Source organism: Hyperoodon ampullatus (assembly GCF_949752795.1).
Source record: "Hyperoodon ampullatus genome assembly, chromosome: 8".
Taxonomy (NCBI): domain Eukaryota; kingdom Metazoa; phylum Chordata; class Mammalia; order Artiodactyla; family Ziphiidae; genus Hyperoodon; species Hyperoodon ampullatus.
Genome location: NC_136921.1, coordinates 98,684,806 through 98,697,975, shown reverse-complemented (window position 1 = coordinate 98,697,975; position 13,170 = coordinate 98,684,806). Strand labels below are relative to the sequence as shown.

The window sequence follows — 13,170 nt, the reverse complement described above, 5'->3', positions numbered from 1 at the left end:
TATTTTATACACAGTAGTCTGTACTTCTTAATCTCCTACCCTAATATTGCCCCTTACATATATTTTCTAATATAAAACTATAAAAACATAACACTATAGAAACTGTGAGACACCTAAGAAATGGATGAAAAGGAACTTTTTGTGTGTGTGTGTGTGGTACGTGGGCCTCTCACTGTTGTGGCCTCTCCCGTTGCGGAGCACAGGCTCCGGACACGCAAGCTCAGCGGCCATGGCTCACGGGCCCAGCCGCTCCGCGGCATGTGGGATCTTCCCGGACCGGGGCACGAACCCGCGTCCCCTGCATCGGCAGGCGGACTCTCAACCACTGTGACGCCAGGGAAGCCCTTCACCATTTTTTTAACCTGCATTCATCTGTGTATGCACACATGCACGTAGCTCTATGTAATTTGACCCCATGCACATATTCCTGTGATCACGACAATCAAGATACAGAACTGCTCCACTGCCGCAAAGAACTCACTTGTGCTACTTCTCTGTGTTCACACCCTCCCCCAAACTCATCCCAGGTCCCCTGGCAACCAGTAATTTGTTCTCTATCGCTACTGCTTTTGTCATTTCAAGAATGTTATTTTAAACATTTAAAAATAATTAATTTTAGTATAATACATTCACATTTTTTAAAACAGCCTTACTGAGATATAGTTGAAATACAATAAGCTATGTATATTTAAAGTGTACAATTTTGATATATGTATAAACCATAATCATGATAATGAACACTTCCATTATCCCAAAAGTTCCCTTATGCCTTTTTGTAATTTCCCCCACTTCTATCTCTCCCTGTTCCTACACATCCACCCAAGGCTACCACTGACCTCTTTTCTGTCACAATCAATTCACTTTTATTTCCTAGAATTTTATATAAATGAAATCATATTTGATGTACTCATTTTTGAATGATTTTCCACTCAGCACAATTATTGTGAGATTCACTCACTCTTCTTTATATATCAATACTTCTTCCTTTCTGTTGCTGAAGAGTGTTCTGCTGAACACTGGAGTTGTTCCAGTTTTAAGCTGTTACAAGTAGAGTTGCTCTGGGCAGTTGTATACAGATCTTCGTGTAGATATATGCTTTCATTTATCTTTGGTGAATGCATAGGAGTGGAATGCCTGGGTTGTATGGTCGTAGTATGTCTCACTTTTAAAGAAACTACCAAACTATTTTCCAGAGTGGCTGAGTGATTTTACATTCCCTTCAGCAATGTATGAGAGTTCCTCCACATCCTCACTAACACTTGGGGTAATCAGTTTTTCAATCTTAGACATTCTAATAGTGTGTGGTAGTACCTCACTGCAGTTTTAATTTGCATTTCCCTAATGACTGATGTTTAACATCTTTTCAGGTGCTTATTTATCATCCGTATATCTTTTTTGGTGAAACGTGTGTTCACCAAATAAATAAAATACTTTGCGCCTTTTTTTTTTCAGATTGTTTTTCCTTCTTAGTGAGTTTTGAGAGTTTTTAATAAACTGTGGAGACAAGACCTTTATCAGATATGTGATTTGCAAATGTTTTCTTCCCCCAGCCTGTAGCTTGTCATTTTCTTAACAATGTCTTTGAAGAGCATACGTTGTCAATGTTACATTTTTTCCTTTATGGATCATGCTTTTGATGTCAAATCTAAGAAATCTTAGTGTAATCCAAGATCACAATGGTTTCATCCTATGTTTCAGAAGTTTTACAGTCTTAAGTTTTACCTTTAGGGCTTTCATCCATTTTGAGTTAATTTTTATATATGGTAAGAGGTGTGGATCAAAGGTATTTTGTTTTTTTGTTTCTGCATATGATACCCAATTGCTTTAGCACATTTGTTGGAAAGACCATCCTTTCTCTACTTTTACTTCTGTTGAAAATAAAATGTTCATAAATTTTTTCTGGATGGGTAGCACATTCACATTACTCTTAAGGTACAAAAGGATAAAGTGAAAAATCTCCCAGCCACCCAGTTTCCTTCCTCGAAAATAATGTTGCCAATTTATTACGATTCATTTTAGAGAGACTCTATTCAAAAGTGAATACATATGTATACTTCATCGCCCTAACCCTTTTGCACACAAATAGTAAAATACTCTGTATACTCTTCTGAACCTTGACTGTTTTAACCTAATAATAGATATGTTATGATTAAGATAAATATATCTTCAAACAGTATTCCAAACTATGGATATACCATGATTTATTTAGCCAGCCTCTTACTGATGGAATTTTGGTTGTTTCTAGTCTTTTGCTAATAACAAACAATACTTCAGAAAGTAACCTTGTAAACATGTCTTATGTACAAGCTAGTGTATCTGTAGGAAAAAGTACAACTGTGGGTGTAAGGTGATAAACAAAGCCAAATTGTCCTCCACAGGAAAAGGGCACTCCAAACAGCAGCAAAGAAGAATGCCTTTTCCCCACATCTTCCTCAAATTATACTTCCTTATAACTTTTAACCTGTAACGATAAAAATACTTTAACGTCTTCTGTAAGGGTTCAAGAATACTACAAAAGATGCTAACTTATAAGGTTTTGAAAACCTATTGGATTTTGTTCTAGAAAAGCACATTAGGAAGAATATAGTTTTTATAATTTTACCAGTGCTTATAAATTATTTATAAAAATGAAAAGGCCACTAGCAAAAGTGCTTACAGAAAGGGTCTAAATTGTAGTTAACTCTAGAAGACAAGCTACAGTACTTTCTATTTTTAAATACCAAACAAAGATGGATGCTCTAGTAAGTTTTCTTTGGGAAGTATTTTCCAGTGTTCAAGTTCTCAGGGCTTCTATTTATGTATTTCTACTTGAAAATCAGGCTTTACCCATTTTACTGTAAATGTTAAGACTATTAGCATTAATTTTTAAAGTGAAAATTAGATTAAAAATCTCAATGGTTACTCTTAAGCCAAATATGACATTTCTGTGTCCAAATCAAAAACTAAGTATGCAATAGTCAGAATGATGGTTTTGATCTACATCATCAGTTTTTGCTGTTTGTGAAGAAGTTCTTTCCTTGTTGTTACTCACACCTCCAAACGTTATCTTTCTAGATGTTACTACTTTTCTTCATTGTTGTATAAATCTGAAATTTCCTTATGATTTAATTTGTGGCCTTCACTTACCGAATCCCGGTGAAGAAAATTTGGTGACTCATCATTTTTTAATGGTCTTGAGGCAAGAATGTCTATTTTACCTTCCAGTCTTCCCTCCATGGTTTTAATGGCATTCAAAAGAGTCTTTAGAGAGATCCCAGAGTCTCCAATCTCCTGAGAAGACCTCACAGAAGTCACGGTAGGTGCAAAGGTCACATGGTGTGTAGGGTTTGGCCTAACACTGGGCAAAACAACTGATGAACTTCGTTCCTTTACATTGTTGACACGGGGCCTATGGCTTTAAAGTAATTTTGAAGATGCAGGCCTCTCTGGAGACTTCCTCCTTCTTGGAAGCATCAGCAATTTAAAAAGACAAAATCAACTAAACCTAGAATTATTTTTCAGTGAGTGCCCCCTTTACTATGAGAAACAGCACAACGTTCTAAATGAAGCTGGGATGGAAAATATACTTTAAAATGTGTTCCTTTGCTTTCAGAATGAAGAAATACTAGTGTAAAGTATGTCCTCATGAAGAAACAAAGCATATCTAATGAGGTCCCCTTTGCCAGTATAGTCAGATTGTTAGAACCCATTTGAAGACACATTCTAGTTGCTTGGTTACCAAGGGTATACATACACAAACGTTATAGTTAAAGAAGTTACACATGCTTACACTGTTAAAAATTAAAAATAAATAATGTGATAAATTTGTAAATCATTGTTAATAGTCTCAATAGTCTCAGTCTCAATAGCCACCATGCTAACAAGTAAGCACCTTCACTACTAATACCTCTTTCTAGTGCGCTATTGCAAGTATATCTTGTTGGCAATGAGTTCTGCGTCCGCCTGTAATTAAAAACCCAAAGATACTTGTTCCTCACCTCTGCCAAAAGTTTTAAGGTTCAAATTAAAAAAACACTTCCTCTATGATAGAGATTCTCGAGGCTTTCATCATGATGATGTTCCCTATGCATGCTCACAATACAATCTATTTTGTTTCTGAAAGGCATAACCTTCTATTCTATAATAAAGTCTGCCGAGTACATTCCTAATCCTGCAATTAGAGCATGCAAGTTCAATGTCCCAATACTGCTTCAGGCATCTTTATGAACTCTTCTGTGGTTGAGTGGAACCTTGTACATCGAGGGTGTTTAAAATATTTTTGATAAATTGAGTCAAGTGAGAGAATATTCATCTTTCTGGGATCATACGGTGAGGTGGGGAGAAAGTCACCAATTTCTTAAAAGCTAATTAAAACAACATAGAAGCAATCTGTTTTATAGCTATTAATCACACCTGAGCATATTTGCCCTCTAGTGCCTTATTCAACTTGCGTAGATGGTCGTTCTGTGAACTGGTTTCAGAAAAAGAATGTAGTTGTTCTTCTAGCTGCTTAACTTTTATCTAGAGGAAAAACAGAAGAATAAAAAAACAAGTCTCATTAACGAAATATATATATATATATATAAATATACGTATATATACATATATATATATGTGTGTATATATATATATATATATATACACACATAAATATATATATACACACGCACAGACTCCAAAACAGAAAAAAAAAGATGTCACAAGTTTTGCAGAAAAAAATCACAGAAAATCCTTAAACCTTGTAAAAAGCGATCCTGTTTTTCTAATGACGCTACTTCTACTAAAATAGCTATTTCAACAAATAAAATAGGCTATAGCCTTATACATGTACTGAGATAATTCATTTGGTTTATAGCGTTTATGGAAAGTGCAAATTAACATGACTCATGAATATAACAGTGAGACTTTGTGGGTAAAATATTTCAATTTTAAAGAAATTGTGGTATCTAGTATTCAAAACCCTTTCTGAGTACGGATAATTAGAATTGTCAATATGTAAGGAGACAAGAGTCTTGTGTTTACCCACAGAGAATTACGAAAGTTGAATTAACAGAATTCTTATAGGCTGAATTATATTTGAAAACTAACTCATAAAGCTGACTACTCACATCTTTCACTTTAAAGAAAAGATGATTTGGGGGAATAAAATCATTAATATTTACTCACAAATCTCCAAATTGTGTGTTTTTCTACATTTTCTTCCTCTTATTCCCAACCCTCTCAATACAAATCGACAATTAACATTACTGAGCTTATCTCTGAATCAGAAAAAAATTCATCCAAAATTTTAAATTTAAATCAACTTTTTCCTCTCTCAGTATCTTTTCTTGTTTCCCACCTCTGAAGGGCAAACGCCTCTTGGTTGTAGCCACTGATTGTTTTCAAGCACTGTTAAAATTTGAGTGCTAATACTTCGTTTTTTTTAGAAAGGCTACATGAAAACACATTTTGTCTTAGGAAATCTCTCTTGTTCCATCAGCAGAATCCTTTTTCTCATCTTTGCCTGTTTCTGGTGCTCTTTTCCACAGTGTACAGTATAAAACATGTTCCATGGCTCCCCCTTAAGTGTATTCACTTAAGGTTCAGAATTAGAATGGCTGCCTCTAAAGAGAGGTATTGATGCAACACTTATTCTCATTTTAAACGTAAGCAAACTGCTGTTAACCTTAGAACTCAGTGGAAAATACTGATGAACACTCAAGAATTTTCGATTTGCCTCCCTTCAAACAAAACACAGAATATCCTTATTCCACAATATTTCTCAGGTAACTGACGCTACCCCCAGCCTCAGAGTACTCAATAAAATGCCCTGAAACTTGTCAGAAGGCATGTTCTCATCTATAAAACACTTTACATTTTATACTGGGTTTCTTTTCTGGAAGAATTTCTAATTCAGGACACTGAAATGGGGAAGAACACAGAAGCAAATAAATCCTGCTGCCCTCAGAGATCTGATGTTTCTGTGTCATTAAAATCCAAGTAGCTTCCACAGCTAGCTTACCAGGCAGTCTCGGAAATACCAGTATTTAGGTCAAGGTCATATCCTCCTACTGTTTCAAATGATCTAAATATATATAGATACATATTTTTAAAAATTGAGGTAGAGTTGATTTATAATATTATGTAAGTTTCAACTATACAACATAGGGATTCACAATTTTTAAAGATTATACTCCATTTATAGTTATTATAAAATATCGGCTATATTCCATGTAATGTACAATATATCCTTGTAGCTTATTTTATACACAGTAGTCTGTACTTCTTAATCTCCTACCCTAATATTGCCCCTTACATATATTTTCTAATATAAAACTATAAAAACATAACACTATAGAAACTGTGAGACACCTAAGAAATGGATGAAAAGGAACTTTTTGTGTGTGTGTGTGTGGTACGTGGGCCTCTCACTGTTGTGGCCTCTCCCGTTGCGGAGCACAGGCTCCGGACACGCAAGCTCAGCGGCCATGGCTCACGGGCCCAGCCGCTCCGCGGCATGTGGGATCTTCCCGGACCGGGGCACGAACCCGCGTCCCCTGCATCGGCAGGCGGACTCTCAACCACTGTGACGCCAGGGAAGCCCTTCACCATTTTTTTAACCTGCATTCATCTGTGTATGCACACATGCACGTAGCTCTATGTAATTTGACCCCATGCACATATTCCTGTGATCACGACAATCAAGATACAGAACTGCTCCACTGCCGCAAAGAACTCACTTGTGCTACTTCTCTGTGTTCACACCCTCCCCCAAACTCATCCCAGGTCCCCTGGCAACCAGTAATTTGTTCTCTATCGCTACTGCTTTTGTCATTTCAAGAATGTTATTTTAAACATTTAAAAATAATTAATTTTAGTATAATACATTCACATTTTTTAAAACAGCCTTACTGAGATATAGTTGAAATACAATAAGCTATGTATATTTAAAGTGTACAATTTTGATATATGTATAAACCATAATCATGATAATGAACACTTCCATTATCCCAAAAGTTCCCTTATGCCTTTTTGTAATTTCCCCCACTTCTATCTCTCCCTGTTCCTACACATCCACCCAAGGCTACCACTGACCTCTTTTCTGTCACAATCAATTCACTTTTATTTCCTAGAATTTTATATAAATGAAATCATATTTGATGTACTCATTTTTGAATGATTTTCCACTCAGCACAATTATTGTGAGATTCACTCACTCTTCTTTATATATCAATACTTCTTCCTTTCTGTTGCTGAAGAGTGTTCTGCTGAACACTGGAGTTGTTCCAGTTTTAAGCTGTTACAAGTAGAGTTGCTCTGGGCAGTTGTATACAGATCTTCGTGTAGATATATGCTTTCATTTATCTTTGGTGAATGCATAGGAGTGGAATGCCTGGGTTGTATGGTCGTAGTATGTCTCACTTTTAAAGAAACTACCAAACTATTTTCCAGAGTGGCTGAGTGATTTTACATTCCCTTCAGCAATGTATGAGAGTTCCTCCACATCCTCACTAACACTTGGGGTAATCAGTTTTTCAATCTTAGACATTCTAATAGTGTGTGGTAGTACCTCACTGCAGTTTTAATTTGCATTTCCCTAATGACTGATGTTTAACATCTTTTCAGGTGCTTATTTATCATCCGTATATCTTTTTTGGTGAAACGTGTGTTCACCAAATAAATAAAATACTTTGCGCCTTTTTTTTTTCAGATTGTTTTTCCTTCTTAGTGAGTTTTGAGAGTTTTTAATAAACTGTGGAGACAAGACCTTTATCAGATATGTGATTTGCAAATGTTTTCTTCCCCCAGCCTGTAGCTTGTCATTTTCTTAACAATGTCTTTGAAGAGCATACGTTGTCAATGTTACATTTTTTCCTTTATGGATCATGCTTTTGATGTCAAATCTAAGAAATCTTAGTGTAATCCAAGATCACAATGGTTTCATCCTATGTTTCAGAAGTTTTACAGTCTTAAGTTTTACCTTTAGGGCTTTCATCCATTTTGAGTTAATTTTTATATATGGTAAGAGGTGTGGATCAAAGGTATTTTGTTTTTTTGTTTCTGCATATGATACCCAATTGCTTTAGCACATTTGTTGGAAAGACCATCCTTTCTCTACTTTTACTTCTGTTGAAAATAAAATGTTCATAAATTTTTTCTGGATGGGTAGCACATTCACATTACTCTTAAGGTACAAAAGGATAAAGTGAAAAATCTCCCAGCCACCCAGTTTCCTTCCTCGAAAATAATGTTGCCAATTTATTACGATTCATTTTAGAGAGACTCTATTCAAAAGTGAATACATATGTATACTTCATCGCCCCAACCCTTTTGCACACAAATAGTAAAATACTCTGTATACTCTTCTGAACCTTGACTGTTTTAACCTAATAATAGATATGTTATGATTAAGATAAATATATCTTCAAACAGTATTCCAAACTATGGATATACCATGATTTATTTAGCCAGCCTCTTACTGATGGAATTTTGGTTGTTTCTAGTCTTTTGCTAATAACAAACAATACTTCAGAAAGTAACCTTGTAAACATGTCTTATGTACAAGCTAGTGTATCTGTAGGAAAAAGTACAACTGTGGGTGTAAGGTGATAAACAAAGCCAAATTGTCCTCCACAGGAAAAGGGCACTCCAAACAGCAGCAAAGAAGAATGCCTTTTCCCCACATCTTCCTCAAATTATACTTCCTTATAACTTTTAACCTGTAACGTTAAAAATACTTTAACGTCTTCTGTAAGGGTTCAAGAATACTACAAAAGATGCTAACTTATAAGGTTTTGAAAACCTATTGGATTTTGTTCTAGAAAAGCACATTAGGAAGAATATAGTTTTTATAATTTTACCAGTGCTTATAAATTATTTATAAAAATGAAAAGGCCACTAGCAAAAGTGCTTACAGAAAGGGTCTAAATTGTAGTTAACTCTAGAAGACAAGCTACAGTACTTTCTATTTTTAAATACCAAACAAAGATGGATGCTCTAGTAAGTTTTCTTTGGGAAGTATTTTCCAGTGTTCAAGTTCTCAGGGCTTCTATTTATGTATTTCTACTTGAAAATCAGGCTTTACCCATTTTACTGTAAATGTTAAGACTATTAGCATTAATTTTTAAAGTGAAAATTAGATTAAAAATCTCAATGGTTACTCTTAAGCCAAATATGACATTTCTGTGTCCAAATCAAAAACTAAGTATGCAATAGCCAGAATGATGGTTTTGATCTACATCATCAGTTTTTGCTGTTTGTGAAGAAGTTCTTTCCTTGTTGTTACTCACACCTCCAAACGTTATCTTTCTAGATGTTACTACTTTTCTTCATTGTTGTATAAATCTGAAATTTCCTTATGATTTAATTTGTGGCCTTCACTTACCGAATCCCGGTGAAGAAAATTTGGTGACTCATCATTTTTTAATGGTCTTGAGGCAAGAATGTCTATTTTACCTTCCAGTCTTCCCTCCATGGTTTTAATGGCATTCAAAAGAGTCTTTAGAGAGATCCCAGAGTCTCCAATCTCCTGAGAAGACCTCACAGAAGTCACGGTAGGTGCAAAGGTCACATGGTGTGTAGGGTTTGGCCTAACACTGGGCAAAACAACTGATGAACTTCGTTCCTTTACATTGTTGACACGGGGCCTATGGCTTTAAAGTAATTTTGAAGATGCAGGCCTCTCTGGAGACTTCCTCCTTCTTGGAAGCATCAGCAATTTAAAAAGACAAAATCAACTAAACCTAGAATTATTTTTCAGTGAGTGCCCCCTTTACTATGAGAAACAGCACAACGTTCTAAATGAAGCTGGGATGGAAAATATACTTTAAAATGTGTTCCTTTGCTTTCAGAATGAAGAAATACTAGTGTAAAGTATGTCCTCATGAAGAAACAAAGCATATCTAATGAGGTCCCCTTTGCCAGTATAGTCAGATTGTTAGAACCCATTTGAAGACACATTCTAGTTGCTTGGTTACCAAGGGTATACATACACAAACGTTATAGTTAAAGAAGTTACACATGCTTACACTGTTAAAAATTAAAAATAAATAATGTGATAAATTTGTAAATCATTGTTAATAGTCTCAATAGTCTCAGTCTCAATAGCCACCATGCTAACAAGTAAGCACCTTCACTACTAATACCTCTTTCTAGTGCGCTATTGCAAGTATATCTTGTTGGCAATGAGTTCTGCGTCCGCCTGTAATTAAAAACCCAAAGATACTTGTTCCTCACCTCTGCCAAAAGTTTTAAGGTTCAAATTAAAAAAACACTTCCTCTATGATAGAGATTCTCGAGGCTTTCATCATGATGATGTTCCCTATGCATGCTCACAATACAATCTATTTTGTTTCTGAAAGGCATAACCTTCTATTCTATAATAAAGTCTGCCGAGTACATTCCTAATCCTGCAATTAGAGCATGCAAGTTCAATGTCCCAATACTGCTTCAGGCATCTTTATGAACTCTTCTGTGGTTGAGTGGAACCTTGTACATCGAGGGTGTTTAAAATATTTTTGATAAATTGAGTCAAGTGAGAGAATATTCATCTTTCTGGGATCATACGGTGAGGTGGGGAGAAAGTCACCAATTTCTTAAAAGCTAATTAAAACAACATAGAAGCAATCTGTTTTATAGCTATTAATCACACCTGAGCATATTTGCCCTCTAGTGCCTTATTCAACTTGCGTAGATGGTCGTTCTGTGAACTGGTTTCAGAAAAAGAATGTAGTTGTTCTTCTAGCTGCTTAACTTTTATCTAGAGGAAAAACAGAAGAATAAAAAAACAAGTCTCATTAACGAAATATATATATATATATAAATATACGTATATATACATATATATATATGTGTGTATATATATATATATATATATACACACATAAATATATATATACACACGCACACACTCCAAAACAGAAAAAAAAAGATGTCACAAGTTTTGCAGAAAAAAATCACAGAAAATCCTTAAACCTTGTAAAAAGCGATCCTGTTTTTCTAATGACGCTACTTCTACTAAAATAGCTATTTCAACAAATAAAATAGGCTATAGCCTTATACATGTACTGAGATAATTCATTTGGTTTATAGCGTTTATGGAAAGTGCAAATTAACATGACTCATGAATATAACAGTGAGACTTTGTGGGTAAAATATTTCAATTTTAAAGAAATTGTGGTATCTAGTATTCAAAACCCTTTCTGAGTACGGATAATTAGAATTGTCAATATGTAAGGAGACAAGAGTCTTGTGTTTACCCACAGAGAATTACGAAAGTTGAATTAACAGAATTCTTATAGGCTGAATTATATTTGAAAACTAACTCATAAAGCTGACTACTCACATCTTTCACTTTAAAGAAAAGATGATTTGGGGGAATAAAATCATTAATATTTACTCACAAATCTCCAAATTGTGTGTTTTTCTACATTTTCTTCCTCTTATTCCCAACCCTCTCAATACAAATCGACAATTAACATTACTGAGCTTATCTCTGAATCAGAAAAAAATTCATCCAAAATTTTAAATTTAAATCAACTTTTTCCTCTCTCAGTATCTTTTCTTGTTTCCCACCTCTGAAGGGCAAACGCCTCTTGGTTGTAGCCACTGATTGTTTTCAAGCACTGTTAAAATTTGAGTGCTAATACTTCGTTTTTTTTAGAAAGGCTACATGAAAACACATTTTGTCTTAGGAAATCTCTCTTGTTCCATCAGCAGAATCCTTTTTCTCATCTTTGCCTGTTTCTGGTGCTCTTTTCCACAGTGTACAGTATAAAACATGTTCCATGGCTCCCCCTTAAGTGTATTCACTTAAGGTTCAGAATTAGAATGGCTGCCTCTAAAGAGAGGTATTGATGCAACACTTATTCTCATTTTAAACGTAAGCAAACTGCTGTTAACCTTAGAACTCAGTGGAAAATACTGATGAACACTCAAGAATTTTCGATTTGCCTCCCTTCAAACAAAACACAGAATATCCTTATTCCACAATATTTCTCAGGTAACTGACGCTACCCCCAGCCTCAGAGTACTCAATAAAATGCCCTGAAACTTGTCAGAAGGCATGTTCTCATCTATAAAGCACTTTACATTTTATACTGGGTTTCTTTTCTGGAAGAATTTCTAATTCAGGACACTGAAATGGGGAAGAACACAGAAGCAAATAAATCCTGCTGCCCTCAGAGATCTGATGTTTCTGTGTCATTAAAATCCAAGTAGCTTCCACAGCTAGCTTACCAGGCAGTCTCGGAAATACCAGTATTTAGGTCAAGGTCATATCCTCCTACTGTTTCAAATGATCTAAATATATATAGATACATATTTTTAAAAATTGAGGTAGAGTTGATTTATAATATTATGTAAGTTTCAACTATACAACATAGGGATTCACAATTTTTAAAGATTATACTCCATTTATAGTTATTATAAAATATCGGCTATATTCCATGTAATGTACAATATATCCTTGTAGCTTATTTTATACACAGTAGTCTGTACTTCTTAATCTCCTACCCTAATATTGCCCCTTACATATATTTTCTAATATAAAACTATAAAAACATAACACTATAGAAACTGTGAGACACCTAAGAAATGGATGAAAAGGAACTTTTTGTGTGTGTGTGTGTGGTACGTGGGCCTCTCACTGTTGTGGCCTCTCCCGTTGCGGAGCACAGGCTCCGGACACGCAAGCTCAGCGGCCATGGCTCACGGGCCCAGCCGCTCCGCGGCATGTGGGATCTTCCCGGACCGGGGCACGAACCCGCGTCCCCTGCATCGGCAGGCGGACTCTCAACCACTGTGACGCCAGGGAAGCCCTTCACCATTTTTTTAACCTGCATTCATCTGTGTATGCACACATGCACGTAGCTCTATGTAATTTGACCCCATGCACATATTCCTGTGATCACGACAATCAAGATACAGAACTGCTCCACTGCCGCAAAGAACTCACTTGTGCTACTTCTCTGTGTTCACACCCTCCCCCAAACTCATCCCAGGTCCCCTGGCAACCAGTAATTTGTTCTCTATCGCTACTGCTTTTGTCATTTCAAGAATGTTATTTTAAACATTTAAAAATAATTAATTTTAGTATAATACATTCACATTTTTTAAAACAGCCTTACTGAGATATAGTTGAAATACAATAAGCTATGTATATTTAAAGTGTACAATTTTGATATATGTATAAACCATAATCATGATAATGAA

At 35.4% G+C, this 13,170-nt stretch overlaps 1 pseudogene across 1 annotated transcript in view; it reads right to left on the bottom strand.

The window, feature by feature from the left end:
- The window catches only part of LOC307057539 (coiled-coil domain-containing protein 150-like), a 197,461-nt pseudogene that overhangs the window by 54,973 nt on the left and 129,318 nt on the right, over positions 1-13,170 (bottom strand). The window lies entirely within an intron of this gene.